Below are 14,487 nucleotides of genomic sequence, written 5' to 3' on the forward strand. Positions count from 1 at the left end.
GAGGCTATTTTGTAAATGACATCGCCAAAGTCGAGGACTGGTAGGATGGTCAGTTTTACAAGGGTATGTTTGGCAGCATGAGTGAAGGATGCTTTGTTGCGAAATAGGAAGCCAATTCTAGATTTAACTTTGGATTGGAGATGTTTGATATGGGTCTGGAAGGAGAGTTTACAGTCTAACCAGACACCTAAGTATTTGTAGTTGTCCACGTATTCTAAGTCAGAGCCGTCCAGAGTAGTGATGTTGGACAGGCTGGTAGGTGCAGGTAGCGATCGGTTGAAGAGCATGCATTTAGTTTTACTTGTATTTAAGAGCAATTGGAGGCCACGGAAGGAGAGTTGTATGGCATTGAAGCTTGCCTGGAGGGTTGTTAACACAGTGTCCAAAGAAGGGCCGGAAGTATACAGAATGGTGTCGTCTGCGTAGAGGTGGATCAGGGATTCACCAGCAGCAAGAGCGACCTCATTGATGTATACAGAGAAGAGAGTCGGTCCAAGAATTGAACCCTGTGGCACCCCCATAGAGACTGCCAGAGGTCCGGACAGCAGACCCTCCGATTTGACACACTGAACTCTATCAGAGAAGTAGTTGGTGAACCAGGCGAGGCAATTATTTGAGAAACCAAGGCTGTCGAGTCTGCCGATGAGGATGTGGTGATTGACAGAGTCGAAAGCCTTGGCCAGATCAATGAATACGGCTGCACAGTAATGTTTCTTATCGATGGCGGTTAAGATATCGTTTAGGACCTTGAGCGTGGCTGAGGTGCACCCATGACCAGCTCTGAAACCAGATTGCATAGCAGAGAAGGTATGGTGAGATTCGAAATGGTCGGTAATCTGTTTGTTGACTTGGCTTTCGAAGACCTTAGAAAGGCACGGTAGGATAGATATAGGTCTGTAGCAGTTTGGGTCAAGAGTGTCCCCCCTTTGAAGAGGGGGATGACCGCAGCTGCTTTCCAATCTTTGGGAATCTCAGACGACACGAAAGAGAGGTTGAACAGGCTAGTAATAGGGGTGGCAACAATTTCGGCAGATAATTTTAGAAAGAAAGGGTCCAGATTGTCTAGCCCGGCTGATTTGTAGGGGTCCAGATTTTGCAGCTCTTTCAGAACATCAGCTGAATGGATTTGGGAGAAGGAGAAATGGGGAAGGCTTGGGCGAGTTGCTGTTGGGGGTGCAGTGCTGTTGTCCGGGGTAGGAGTAGCCAGGTGGAAAGCATGGCCAGCCGTAGAAAAATGCTTATTGAAATTCTCAATTATGGTGGATTTATCATTGGGTGACAGTGTTTCCTATCTTCAGTGCAGTGGGCAGCTGGGAGGAGGTGTTCTTATTCTCCATGGACTTTACAGTGTCCCAGAACTTTTTGAGTTAGTGTTGCAGGAAGCAAATTTCTGCTTGAAAAAGCTAGCCTTGGCTTTTCTAACTGCCTGTGTATAATGGTTTCTAGCTTCCCTGAACAGCTGCATAACACGGGGCTGTTCGATGCTAATGCAGAACGCCATAGGATGTTTTTGTGTTGGTTAAGGGCAGTCAGGTCTGGGGAGAACCAAGGGCTATATCTGTTCCTGGTTCTAAATTTCTTGAATGGGGCATGTTTATTTAAGATGGTTAGGAAGGCATTTAAAAAAATATCCAGGCATCCTCTACTGACGGGATGAGATCAATATCCTTCCAGGATACCCCGGCCAGGTCGATTAGAAAGGCCTGCTCGCAGAAGTGTTTCAGGGAGCGTTTTACAGTGATGAGTGGAGGTCGTTTGACCGCTGACCCATTACGGATGCAGGCAATGAGGCAGTGATCGCTGAGATCTTGGTTGAAGACAGCAGAGGTGTATTTAGAGGGGAAGTTGGTTAGGATGATATCTATGAGGGTGCCCGTGTTTAAGGCTTTGGGGAGGTACCTGGTAGGTTCATTGATAATTTGTGTGAGATTGAGGGCATCAAGTTTAGATTGTAGGATGGCTGGGGTGTTAAGCATGTTCCAGTTTAGGTCACCTAGCAGCACGAACTCTGAAGATAGATGGGGGGCAATCAGTTCACATATGGTGTCCAGAGCACAGCTGGGGGCAGAGGGTGGTCTATAGCAGGTGGCAACGGTGAGAGACTTGTTTTTAGAGAGGTGGATTTTTAAAAGTAGAAGTTCAAATTGTTTGGGTACAGACCTGGATAGTAGGACAGAACTCTGCAGGCTATCTTTGCAGTAGATTGCAACACCGCCCCCTTTGGCAGTTCTATCTTGTCTGAAAATGTTGTAGTTTGGAATTAAAATTTCTGAATTTTTGGTGGTCTTCCTAAGCCAGGATTCAGACACAGCTAGAACATCCGGGTTGGCTGAGTATGCTAAAGCAGTGAATAGAACAAACTTAGGGAGGAGGCTTCTAATGTTAACATGCATGAAACCAAGGCTATTACGGTCACAGAAGTCATCAAAAGAGAGCGCCTGGGGAATAGGAGTGGAGCTAGGCACTGCAGGGCCTGGATTCACCTCTACATCGCCAGAGGAACATAGGAGGAGTAGAATAAGGGTACGGCTAAAAGCTATGAGAATTGGACGTCTAGAACGTCTGGAACATAGAGTAAAAGGAGGTTTCTGGGGGCGATAAAATAGCATCAAGGTATAATGTACAGACAAATGTATGGTAGGATGTGAATACAGTGGAGGTAAACCTAGGTATTGAGTGATGAAGAGAGAGATATTGTCTCTAGAAACATCATTGAAACCAGGAGATGTCATTGCATGTGTGGGTGGTGGAACTAATAGGTTGGATAAGGTATAGTGAGCAGGACTAGAGGCTCTACAGTGAAATAAGCCAATAAACACTAACCAGAACAGCAATGGACAAGACATATTGACATTAAGGAGAGGCATGCTTAGTCGAGTGATCAAAAGGGTCCGGTGAGTGGAGAGGTTGGTTGGTGATTTAGACAGCTAGCCAGGCCATCGGTAGCAAGCTAGCATAGGATGGAGGTCTGTTGTTAGCCACCTCTTGCGTTCTGTCAGTAGATTAGTGGGGTTCCGTGTGGTAGAGGGGATTAATCCAAATCACACAACAACAAAAATAAAAACAATAGATATAGTTATAGATGCCCAAGAAGAAAACATAATAATAATAAAAATAAATAAATTGTCCGATTGTCTATTCAGATAGCAGCCGGTAAGATAGCTAACGGTTAGCAGGCCGCAGATGGGCGTTCAGGTAACGTCGCGACGGAGGAGCCAGCCGGATCTCCTTCGGGTAGATAACGTCGGCAGTCCAGTTGTGAAGGCCCGGTGGGGCTCCGCGTAGGCAGTAGAACGGGTCCGGATAGGTGACTGCAGCCCAGGAGTGATTGATGGAACTCAGGAGTGATTGACGGAGCTGGCTAGCTCCGGAATAATTGATGTTTGCTCCGGATGGCCAATTTAGAGGACAAAACTTAACTCACACATACACAAAATAAAACAAAATCCTATTAAGTGTTACATGTATAAGAAGACAGCATATAGTCATTACAAGCAGTGTGGTTAAGCCAAAAATAAATATTGAGTGGAGTACAGCACAGAGTAGCAGCAGATCGTCAACCCACTTATGCAGCGGGACTAGGCCATTTATCCAGTATCGGCTGCCATATTTTGTAAAACATTGGACTTCTATTGGAAGTATTGTATCGAATCTTTTCCATATGTATTACATTCCCTAAATACCGTAACCACATTTCAAAGGTAGGTACAGTCTCCAATTTCCAAAATTGCAATATGAGCCTTTTGGCTAATAGAGTACAAAGAGAGACAGCTTTCCCTTCGTGGTTATTCCCATCAACTGTACCAAACAGAGCGATCAATGGGTCTGGGGCTAGAACTCTATCAAAGGCTCTAGATAAGTAATCAAAAATGAGAGCCCAGTAAATATGTAACTTAGGACATGTCCAGAATAAGTGGGTCAACGTCCCCTCGTCCTGCTTGCACCTCTCACACAGTGGTGAGGTGTCCGGGAATATTTTATGCAGTTTTACTTTTGAGTAATGTAACCTGTGTAACACCTTAAACTGTACAAGGTTGTGTCTGGCATTCACTGAAGTGTGGTTTATATTCCTGAGAGCTTCTACCCAGTCCTCATCTGAGATTTCTGAACCAAGTTCTTGTTCCCAAGCCCTTTTAATGGTGTCTGTGGATACCTCTATGTGGGCCTGTAGCACATCATACAGTCTAGAGACCGACCCTTTTGAATGGGGTTTGACAAGGATCAGGATCAAGCTATCTAATGTAGGACTATTTGGCTTCATGCCATACCGTGGGATATGTGTCCTTACGAAATTCTTGATTTGGAGATATCTGAAAAAATGTGTTGTTGGCATGTTGAACTTTCCCTGTAATTGTTGAAATGAAGCTAACTGACCATCTATGTATAGATTACCAATTGTTGTGAGCCCCTTCTCCCTCCACTGTGAAAACACCACATCATCCAATGCAGGGTGGAAAGCATGATTCAGGCAAATCGGGCTGTCAATGTATACAGTGGGTATGTTAAGAAAATACCTAATTGGTTTCCAGATCCTAAGCATATGACAAATGACTGGGTTAGAGTCATAAGTGGATTTTTTCGCATATGATGGGCTATTAACAAGTGCAGGGAGTGAGGAATGTTGACAGGAGGCCTGCTCAATCAAAAGCCATGAAGGCATATCCTTCTGTCTCATCGCAGGTATACTTTCCCTCCAGAAAGACACAATGTTCAGATTAGCAGCCCAATAATACAGTTTAAAGTGAGGAAGGCCAAAGCCCCTCTCTATCTTGTACTTGCATAAATGCTTCTTTGAAATACTGGCTGCCTTGTTATCCCATAAAAATTGAGTTACTATTGAATCCAGTTTCTTAAAATAGCTTTGTGGTATGAAATTGGGTAGACATTGGAAGAGGTAAAGAAACCTGGGTAGGACAACCATTTTAATAGCATTTATACGACCAACCATGGAGATATGCAGAGTTTTCCAAAAATCTATATTTTGTTTAAGCTGATATATTTTCATGTCCCAATTCGCTTTCAATAGCTGATCAAGGTCTCTTGTCACTACAATGCCAAGGCTTGTGAACTTGTCCATCACTGTTCTAAACGGGGTAGATTGCAGAAATTGCATATCGACAGGCCGTGATATTGGCATCAACTCACTTTTTTGCCAGTTTATCTTGTAGCCAGAGAAGGAGCCAAATGTGTTTATCAAGTTAAGTAAGGGTGGAATAGAAGTTTTAGGCTTGGACAAAAACAAAAGAACATCGTCTGCATATAGGGAAATTTTGTGCTGTGTGTCCTTTATTTTAACAGAAGCTATATCGGCACATGCTCGAATGCGAGTAGCAAGGGGTTCCATGGCAATAGCGAAGGGAGCAGGCGAAATAGGGCACCCCTGTCGGCATCCCTTGAACAAGCGGAATGACTGCGACATTTCTTGATTGGTTACCACGGACGCCATTGGGTGTGCATAAATCATTCTTATCCAATTAATAAATTCCTTTCCAAGCCCGAAGTGCTCCAGAACCGACATCATATACTTCCACTCAATCCGATCAAACGCCTTCTCTGCATCAAGAGCTATTACCACTGCCTCAAACTTATGATCGTGATACATTACGTTGAAAAGGCGTCTCAAATTGTAGTATATATGTCGGCCCGGGATAAAACCTGTCTGGTCAGGGTGTATGATGTCGGAAATATATGTTTTCAATCGGTTTGCCAATATCTTTGTCAACACCTTGTTTTCTATGGGGAGTAACGACACAGGGCGATAAGACGACATCTCAATGGAATCTCTATCTTTTTTCAAGATCAGTGCTATTGTAGCCTCATACAGTGTTTGCGGGAGTTTGGCATTTTCTTTGGATTGTTTAAACATTCACAACATAAGTGGAGATAGACTGGCGCAGTACTTCTTATAGAATTCTATTACATATCCATCGGGCCCAGGGGCCTTGCTGTTTGGAAATTGTGCTAGCGCTGTGTTAATTTCCTCTAAAGTTATCCCTGCATCGAGTGCAGCAGCTGCCCCCCTGTCTAGTTTAGGAAGTTCACATTCAGCGAGAAAGCATTCCATAGTTTGTGGTTCAGTAGCATCGCATTTTGATTGGTATAGCTCTGAGTAAAACGGCGCAAAGCATTTATTAATATCCTGCGGATCTGTTACTATTTTACTCTTCTTGTCTTTTTTTGTGTGAATAGCTCTAGATGCCTGTACATGCCTTAGCTGTCTTGCTAATAATTTATGTGGTTTGTCACCCAGTTCAAAATAACTTTGTTGCGTGCTAGCAAGTAAAGAGCCCACCCGTTTCGAAAGGATGGTATTGTATTCATATTTTAACTTTGTGATCTTCTCAAGGACTGTATACGAGGAATTCGCCCTAAAAACTTTCTCCTGTTCCCCTAACTCTCTTTCAATTTCTCTCAGCCTAGTATTGGCGCATTTCTTCCTCTCTGATGTATAAGAAATAATGTAACGTCTAATCACAGCCTTTAGAGATTCCCAAAGGGTGGAGTCGTCAACATCCCCCGTGTCGTTAGTTCAGAGGAAAAAGACAATCTGCTCCTTCAAATACTGGCAAAAAGCCTCATCTTTCAGCAGGTATGCATCTAAGCGCCACGGTCGCCGACCTGTCGACATATTGTCGAGTTTCAGCACCATGGACAGAGGAGAGTGGTCCGTAATTAGAATAGGGTGATAGGTAACCGACTCAGCTGCTGAAATTAGTTTGGAGTCCAACAAAAATAGTCAATTCTGGAATATGATTTATGAACTGATGAAAAGAAAGAATAATCCCTGTCTGTTGGGTGCGTCAGTCTCCAAATATCGACAATGTTAAGGTTTGTCATCAATGTATTTAGACAAACACTGGCATTTGATTGTTGAAGTGACCTTGATAGCTGTTTATGTAAAAGAGGATCTAATGTACAGTTAAAGTCCCCTCCAACAATAACACTTGTATCCAAGATATTTGGTATGTCCTTAAATACCCTTTGAAAAAATAATGGATCGTCGAAGTTGGGTCCATATAAATTGACCAAGGTTACTGGTTTCGAATTCGGTGTACCAACCACAATAATATACCGACCATTAGGATCTGAAATCGAGGATGAGTAAACAAAAGGAAGTTTTTCCTTTATCAGGATTGCTACCCCTCTCTCTTTTGCAAGTGATGCAAACTTAATAATGGTTTTGGAGTCATGCCTTGTCATGCAGTCATGAGTGAACAGAGAGTACAGGAAGGGACTGAGCACCAACCCTGAGGGGCCCCTGTGTTGAGGATCAGCGTGGCGGATGTGTTGTTACCTACCCTTACCATCCGGGGGTGGCCCGTCAGGAAGTCTAGGATCCAGTTGCAGAGGGAGGTGTTTAGTCCCAGGTTCCTTAGCTTATTGATGAGCTTTGAGGGCGCTATGGTGTTGATTGCTGAGCTGTAGTCAATTAATAGCATTCCCACATAGGTGTTCCTTTTGTCCAGGTGGGAAAGGGCAGTGTGGAGTGCAATAGAGATTGTGGATCTGTTTGGGCGGTATGCAAATTGGAGTGGGTATAGGGTGTCTGGGATAATGGTGTTGATGTGAACCATGACCAGCCCTTCAAATCACTTCATGGCTACAGATGTGAGTGCTATGGGTCGGTAGTCATTTAGGCAGGTTACCTTAGTGTTCTTGGGCACAGGCACTATGGTGGTCTGCTTAAAACATGTTGGTATTACAGACTCGGACAGGGAGAGGTTGAAAATGTCAGTGAAGACACTTGCCAGTTGGTCAACACATGCTGGCAGTACACGTCCTGGTTATCCATCTGACCCTACGGCCTTGTAAATGTTGACATGTTTAAAGGTCTTACTCACATAGACTGTGGATGGCGTGATCACACAGTCTTCCGGAACAGCTGGTGCTCTCATGCATGTTTCAGTGTTATTTGCCTCGAAGTGAGCATAGAAGTAGTTTAGCTCATTTGGTAGGCTTTTGTCACTGGGCAGCTCTCGGCTGTACTTCCCTTTGTAGTCTGTAATGGTTTGCAAGCCCTGCCATATCCAACAAGCGTCAGCCGGTGTAGTACGATTAGAGATTAGTCCTGTATTGACGCTTTGCCTGTTTGATGGTTCGTCGGAGGGCATAGTGGGATTTCTTATAAGCTTCCGGGTTAGAGTCCTGTTCCTTGAAAGCGGCAGCTCTAGCCTTTAGCTTTAGTGTGGATGTTGCCTGTATTAGTGCCAGCCTCAGTCTGTGGTGGTATGTAAACAGCTACAAACAATACAGATGAAAACTCTCTAGGTAGATAGAGTATCTCATGATAAGTTATAGACCACACTATCAGGCGAGCAATAGCTCGAGACTTCCTTAGATTTCGTGCACCAGCTGTTATTTACAGAAATACGTAGTCCGCCGCCTCTTGTCTTACCAGACGCCACTGTTCTATCCTGCCAGTACAGCGTATAACCAGCCAGCTGTATTTGATAGTGTCGTTGTTCAGCCAAGACTCCGTGAAGCATAAGATATTACCGTTTTGAATGTCCTGTTGGTAGTTCAATCTTCCTCGGAGGTCATCAATTTTATTTTCCAAAGATTGCACGTTTGCTAGCAGAATGGAAGGAAGTGGGGGTTTAGAACGTTGGACTAGTAACCGAAAGGTTGCAAGGTCGATTTCCAGAGCTGACAAGGTGAAAAATCTGTCTTCTGCCCCTGAACAAGGCAGTTAACCCACTTTTCCTAGGCCGTCATTGAAAATAAGAATTTGTTCTTAACTGACTTGCCTAGTTAAATAAAGGTACAAAAATAATTAGAATTTGATCGCTTACGAATTCTCAGAAGGCAGCCCACCCTCTGGCCCCTTTTTCTCAGCCTCATCTTCATGCAAATCACGGGGATCTTGGCCTGTTCTCGAGAAAGCAGTATATCATTCGCTTCGGGCTGAAATATTCTGCCAGTCCGTGGTAAGTAATTGTAGTCCTGATGTCCAGAAGTTATTTTCGGTCATAAGAGATGGTAGCATTATGTACAAATAAGTTACAAACAACGCAAATAAACGAACGAAAAACACAATCGGTTGGGGACATGTAAAACGTCAGCCTTCTTCTCCGGTGCCATTTTTTTCAAGGAGTACCGGCACTGAGTCAATGTGCAGGGGTATGAGGTAATTGATGTAATATATACATGTAGGTAGGGGTAAAAGTGACTAGGCAATCAGGATAGATAACAGAGTAGTCACAGTGTATGTGAACATTTTAAAAGTGTCTATGTGAGGGTGTGTGTAGCGTCAATATGCATGCGTGTGTGTGTGTTGGAGTGTCAGTGTAGTATGTGTGAGTGTCTGGGTAGAGTCCAGTGAGTGTGCATAGAGCCGGTGCAAGACAGTCAGTGCAAATAAAAAGGGGGTCAATGAAAATAGTCAGAGTAGCCATTTGATTAACTGTTAAGCAATCTTACTGCTTGGGGGTAGAACCTGTTCAGGAGCCCTTATGTCCCAGACTTGACGTTCCGGTACCGCTTCGGTATCTTTTCAGCCTCCTGAGAATGAAAAGGCGTTGTCCTGCCCTCTTCACGACTGTGTTGGTATGTTTGGACCATGTTAGGTCCATAGTGATGTGGACACCGAGGAACTTGAAGCTCTTGATCCGCTCCGCTACAGCCCCATTGATATGAATGGGTGCGTGTTCGGCCCTCCATTTCCACAGTCAGCTCCTTTTGTCTTGCTAACGTTCAGGGAAAGGTTGTTGTCCTGCCACCAAACTCCTGCGGATCTGACCTCCTCCCTATAGGCTGTCACATTCTTGTAAGTGATCAGGCCTACCACCGTTGTGTCGTTAACGAACTTAAGATGGTGTTGGAGTCGTGCACGACCTAAGCAGTTGCGGGTAAACAGGGAGTACAGGAGGAACTAAGCACGCACCCCTGAGGGGCCCCTGTATTAAAGATCAGCATGGCGAATGTGTTGTTGCCTGCTCTCACCACCTGGAGGCGGCCCATCGGGAAGTCCAGGATCCAGTTGGAAGAGCTTAGTGGGTACTATGGTGTTGATCGCTAAACTGTAGTCAATGAACAGCATTCTCACATACAGTTGAAGTCGGAAGTTTACATACACTTAGGTTGGAGTCATTAAAACTTGTTTTTCAACCACTCCACAAATTTCTTGTTACAAACTATAGTTGGCAAGTTGGTTAGGACATCTACTTTGTGCATGACACAAATCATTTTCCCAACAATTGTTTACAGAGATTTTTGCACTTATAATTCACTGTATCACAATTCCAGTGGGTCAGAAGTTTACATACTCTAAGTTGACTGTGCCTTTAAACAGCTTGGAAATTCCAGAAAATTATGTCATGGCTTTAGAAGCTTTTGATAGGCTAATTGACATCATTTGAGTCAATTGGAGGTATACCTGTGGATGTATTTCAAGGCCTACCTTCAAACTCAGTGCATCTTTGCTTGACATCATGGGAAAATCAAAAGAAATCATCCAAGTCCTCAGAAAAGAAATTGTAGACCTTCACAAGTCTGGTTCATCCTTGGGAGCAATTTCCAAACGCCTGAAGGTACCATGTTCATCTGTACAAACAATAGTATGCAAGTATAAACACCATGGGACCACTCAGCCGTCATACCTCTCAGGAAGGAGACACATTCTGTCTCCTAGAGATGGACGTACTTTGGTGCGAAAAGTGCAAATCAATCCTAGAACAACAGCAAAGGACCTTGTGACGATTCTGGAGGAAACGGGTACAAAAGTATCTATATCCACAGTAAAACGAGTCCTATCTCGACATAACCTGAAAGGCCGCTTATCAAGGAAGAAGCCACTGCTCCAAAACCGCCATAAAAAAGCCAGACTACGGTTTGCAACTGCACATGGGGACAAAGATTGTACTTTTTGGAGAAATGTCCTCTGGTCTGATGAAACAAAATTAGAACTGTTTGACCATAATGGCCATTGTTATGTTTGGAGGAAAAAGGGGGAGGACCCCAAGCATACTTCCAAACTTGTGGCAAAATGGCTTAAGGACAACAAAGTCAAGGTATTGGAGTGGCCATCACAAAGCCCTGACCTCAATCCTATAGAAGATTTGTGGGCAGAACTGAAAAGTATGTGCGAGCAAGGAGGCCTACAAACATGACCCAGTCACACCAGCTCTGTCAGGAGGAATGAGCCATAATTCTCAACTTATTTTGGTGAAGCTTGTGGAAGGCTACCCAAAACATTTGACCCAAGCTAAACAATTTAAAGGCAATGCTACCAAATACTAAAGGAGTGTATGTGAATTTCTGATCCACTGGGAATGTGATTTATTTCAGCTTTTATTTCTTTCATCATTCGCTCTACTATTATTCTGATATTTCAGTGGTGATAAAGTGGTGATCCTAACTGACCTAAGACAGGGAATTTTTACTAGGATTAAATGTCAGGAATTGTGAAAAACTGAGTTTAAATGTATTTGGCTAAGGTGTATGTAGACTTCAACTGTAGGTGTTCTTTTGTCCAGGTGGGAAATGTGTGGAGTGCAATAAAGTTTGCTGTTGGTGCGTTCATGGCTACAGATGTGAGTGTTACTGGGCGGTAGTCATTTAGACATGTTACCTTGTCGTTCTTGGGCACAGGGAATATGGCGGTCTGCTTGAAACATGTAGGTATTACAGACTGGGTTAGGGAGAGGTTGAAAATGTCAGTTAAGACACTTGCCAGCTGGTCAGCGCATGCTGTGAGTATGCGTCTGGCCCTACAGCCTTCTGAATATTGACCTGTTTACTCACAATGGCTACCAAGAGCTTGATCACAGTCGTCCGGTGCTCTCATACATGGTTCAGTGTTGCTAGCCTCGATGCGAGCATAGAAAGCATTTAGCTCGTCTGATAGGCTTGTGTACCTGGGTAGTTCACGGCTGGGTTTCCCTTTGTAATCCGTGATTGCTTGTCAGCCCTGTCACATCTGACGACCGTCAGAGCCAGTGTAGTAGGCTTAGTCCTCTATTGATGCTTTGATTGTGTGTCGGAGGGCGTAGGGCAGGGGTAGGCAACTCCAGTCCTCGAGGACCCGATTGGTGTCACACTTTTTCTCCTTTCCTAGCAAACACAGCTGATTAATCCAATTGCATTCTAAACTGAAGATCATGATTAGGTGATTATTGGAATCAGGTGTGTTAGCTAGGGCTGGGGAAAAGTTATGACACCAATCAGGCCCTCGAGGACTGGAATTGCCCACCCCTGGCATAGCGGGATATCTTAAGCGTCCGGATTAGTGTCCCACTCTTTGAAAGCGGCAGCTCTGGCCTTTAGCTCAGTATGGATGTTTCCTGTATGTAATCCATGGCTTCCTGTTGGGATATGTACATACAGTCACTGTGGGGGTGACGTCGTTAATGCTGTTATTAATGAAACAGGTGACTGATATGGTAAACTCCTCAATGCTTCCAGTCTGGGCTAGCGAAACAGTCCTGTCGCTTTAATTAACTGTTAAGATACACTACATGTGGACACCCCTTCAAATGAGTGGATTCGGCTATTTCAGTCCTTTCAGGGAAAGGTTGTTGTCCTGCCACCAACTTCATGAAATGGGTTTCCATGGGCGAGCAGCCGCACACAAGCCTAAGATCACCATGCACGATGCAAAGCAGCGGCTGGAGTGGTGTAACGCTCGCCGCCATTGGACTCTGGAGCAGTGGTAACGCGTTCTCTGGAGTGATGACTCATGCTTCACCATCTGGCACTCCGATAGATGAATCTGGGTTTGGTCGATGCCAGGAGAATGCTACCTGCCCCAATGCATAGTGCCAATTGTAAAGTTTGGTGAAGGAGGAATAATGGTCTGGGGCTGTTGTTCATGCTTCGGGCTAGGCCCCTTAGTTCCAGTGAAGGGAGATTTTAACGCAACAGCTTACAATGACATTCTAAATATTCTGTGTGGAACAACTTGACTGGCCTGCACATTGCCCTGACCTCAACCCTATTGAACACATTTGGGATGAATTGGAAGGCCTACTGCGAGCCAGGTGTAATTGCCCAACACCAGTGCCCGACCTCACTAATGCTCTTGTGGCTGAATTGATGCAAGTCCCCGCAGCAATGTTCCAACAACTAGTGGAAAGCCTTCCCAGAAGAGTGGAGGCTGTTATAGAAGCAAAGGGGGATCAACTCCATATTACCATACAGTAGGTCGTTATGGCAGTGCGTGCACATCATCTTGTCTACATGATTTACTATATCATCATGACCACTTCAATTACTGTAATAAAGTAAGGTTTGTTTACATGTGTCTGTTCAAGCCTATGGTTTTGAGAAATTAGTTAAAAATCGGGGAACATTTTGAGTGAGTAAAATAATTAGTCATTGGAAGTGACATGTTTACTATGAAGATTTTTGTATCTGCACAGCCTAAAGGAAATATAATTTTAGAAACACTTACATAAACCAACACTGAGCAAACCGAACCCTGTTAAAGAAGCTTGCAGCTAAAGTGGTCTGTTTCCCTGCTGTTCCCTGTAGTATGGGTCTGGGGGTGGAGGATCTTGGTTGAAAGGTGAAGGGGCAGGTTGGGGTGAACCCGGAGCAAGCCCAGAGAGGTTCCTCAGAGGCTGGCCTGGTCTCTTTATCTGGGTGGCTCTCTGCCCGCTCCGTGCTGCGCCTGGACGTTTCCCAGGCAGCCAGCATGTGGTGAAAAGTAGCCCCGGGATTAAATGGCAGCAGAGAGCGTGAAAGGTGATCGACTGACGGCCCATGCTGACTGAAGCCCTCTGTTCTTGGACCCAGGCCACCACAGAGGGGGCTTTCATGGGCCTGCTGTTTCCCATAGCCTCCTCTGCCCACCACGGATCAGGAGGGGCACATGGGACAATGGAGATACCTAAGCAATGGAGCAGGTCCCAGGACCTGGCCTCTCAGCTCAGCCTGGCCCAGTTGGCCTAATCAGGTGTGGATATAATGACCCTGTTCTGAAGTTAATAAACCTTCTAAGCCTGATTCTATTGGCCTTGGTTCTAGTCTGCTACTCCTTTATCTCCCTCTGGTTTAATCAGAGGTTCCCTGTATGCGTAGTATGAGTCTTTAATCACCACAGTATGATTGAGTCCTTATGAACTTAGGAGGGTTTAATGTATAGTCACATTCCACTTCTTGCTGTAAATGTATAGTTACGGGTGTGGAATACACTATACTATGATGTAGAGTTGTAAATGTGTCAGTTAACTTACAATGACTACATCAATACTTATCAGAAGTTCAATCAAGGCTCTAAATGTATTTTCCTCCTCAAATAGTTAGACATCCTCCTCCAAACTGCTCTTTGCAATGTTTGTCATCACTCGTCATGTTTTTTTTTTATACTGTTTTTAAAAGCTGTTTCAAGAAAGAACGGGCTTCCTTAACTTCAAAGACATAATTATAGTGGCAATAAGAAGATAGTTTGCCGCCAGGTTAGAAAGAGGTAATTACTTAAACACCTTGACATGTTTCAAATGGTTATGATCAAAACGTAAAGTGCTAGAGAAACCAGAAATCTGTTAT

General features: G+C 44.3%; 1 protein-coding gene across 4 annotated transcripts in view; it reads left to right on the top strand.

Moving 5' to 3' along the window:
* The window catches only part of LOC112265591 (mitochondrial intermediate peptidase), a 46,406-nt gene that overhangs the window by 23,562 nt on the left and 8,357 nt on the right, over nucleotides 1-14,487 (top strand). The window lies entirely within an intron of this gene.

The sequence above is a fragment of the Oncorhynchus tshawytscha genome, linkage group LG13 (genome assembly GCF_018296145.1).
Source record: "Oncorhynchus tshawytscha isolate Ot180627B linkage group LG13, Otsh_v2.0, whole genome shotgun sequence".
NCBI lineage: Eukaryota > Metazoa > Chordata > Actinopteri > Salmoniformes > Salmonidae > Oncorhynchus > Oncorhynchus tshawytscha.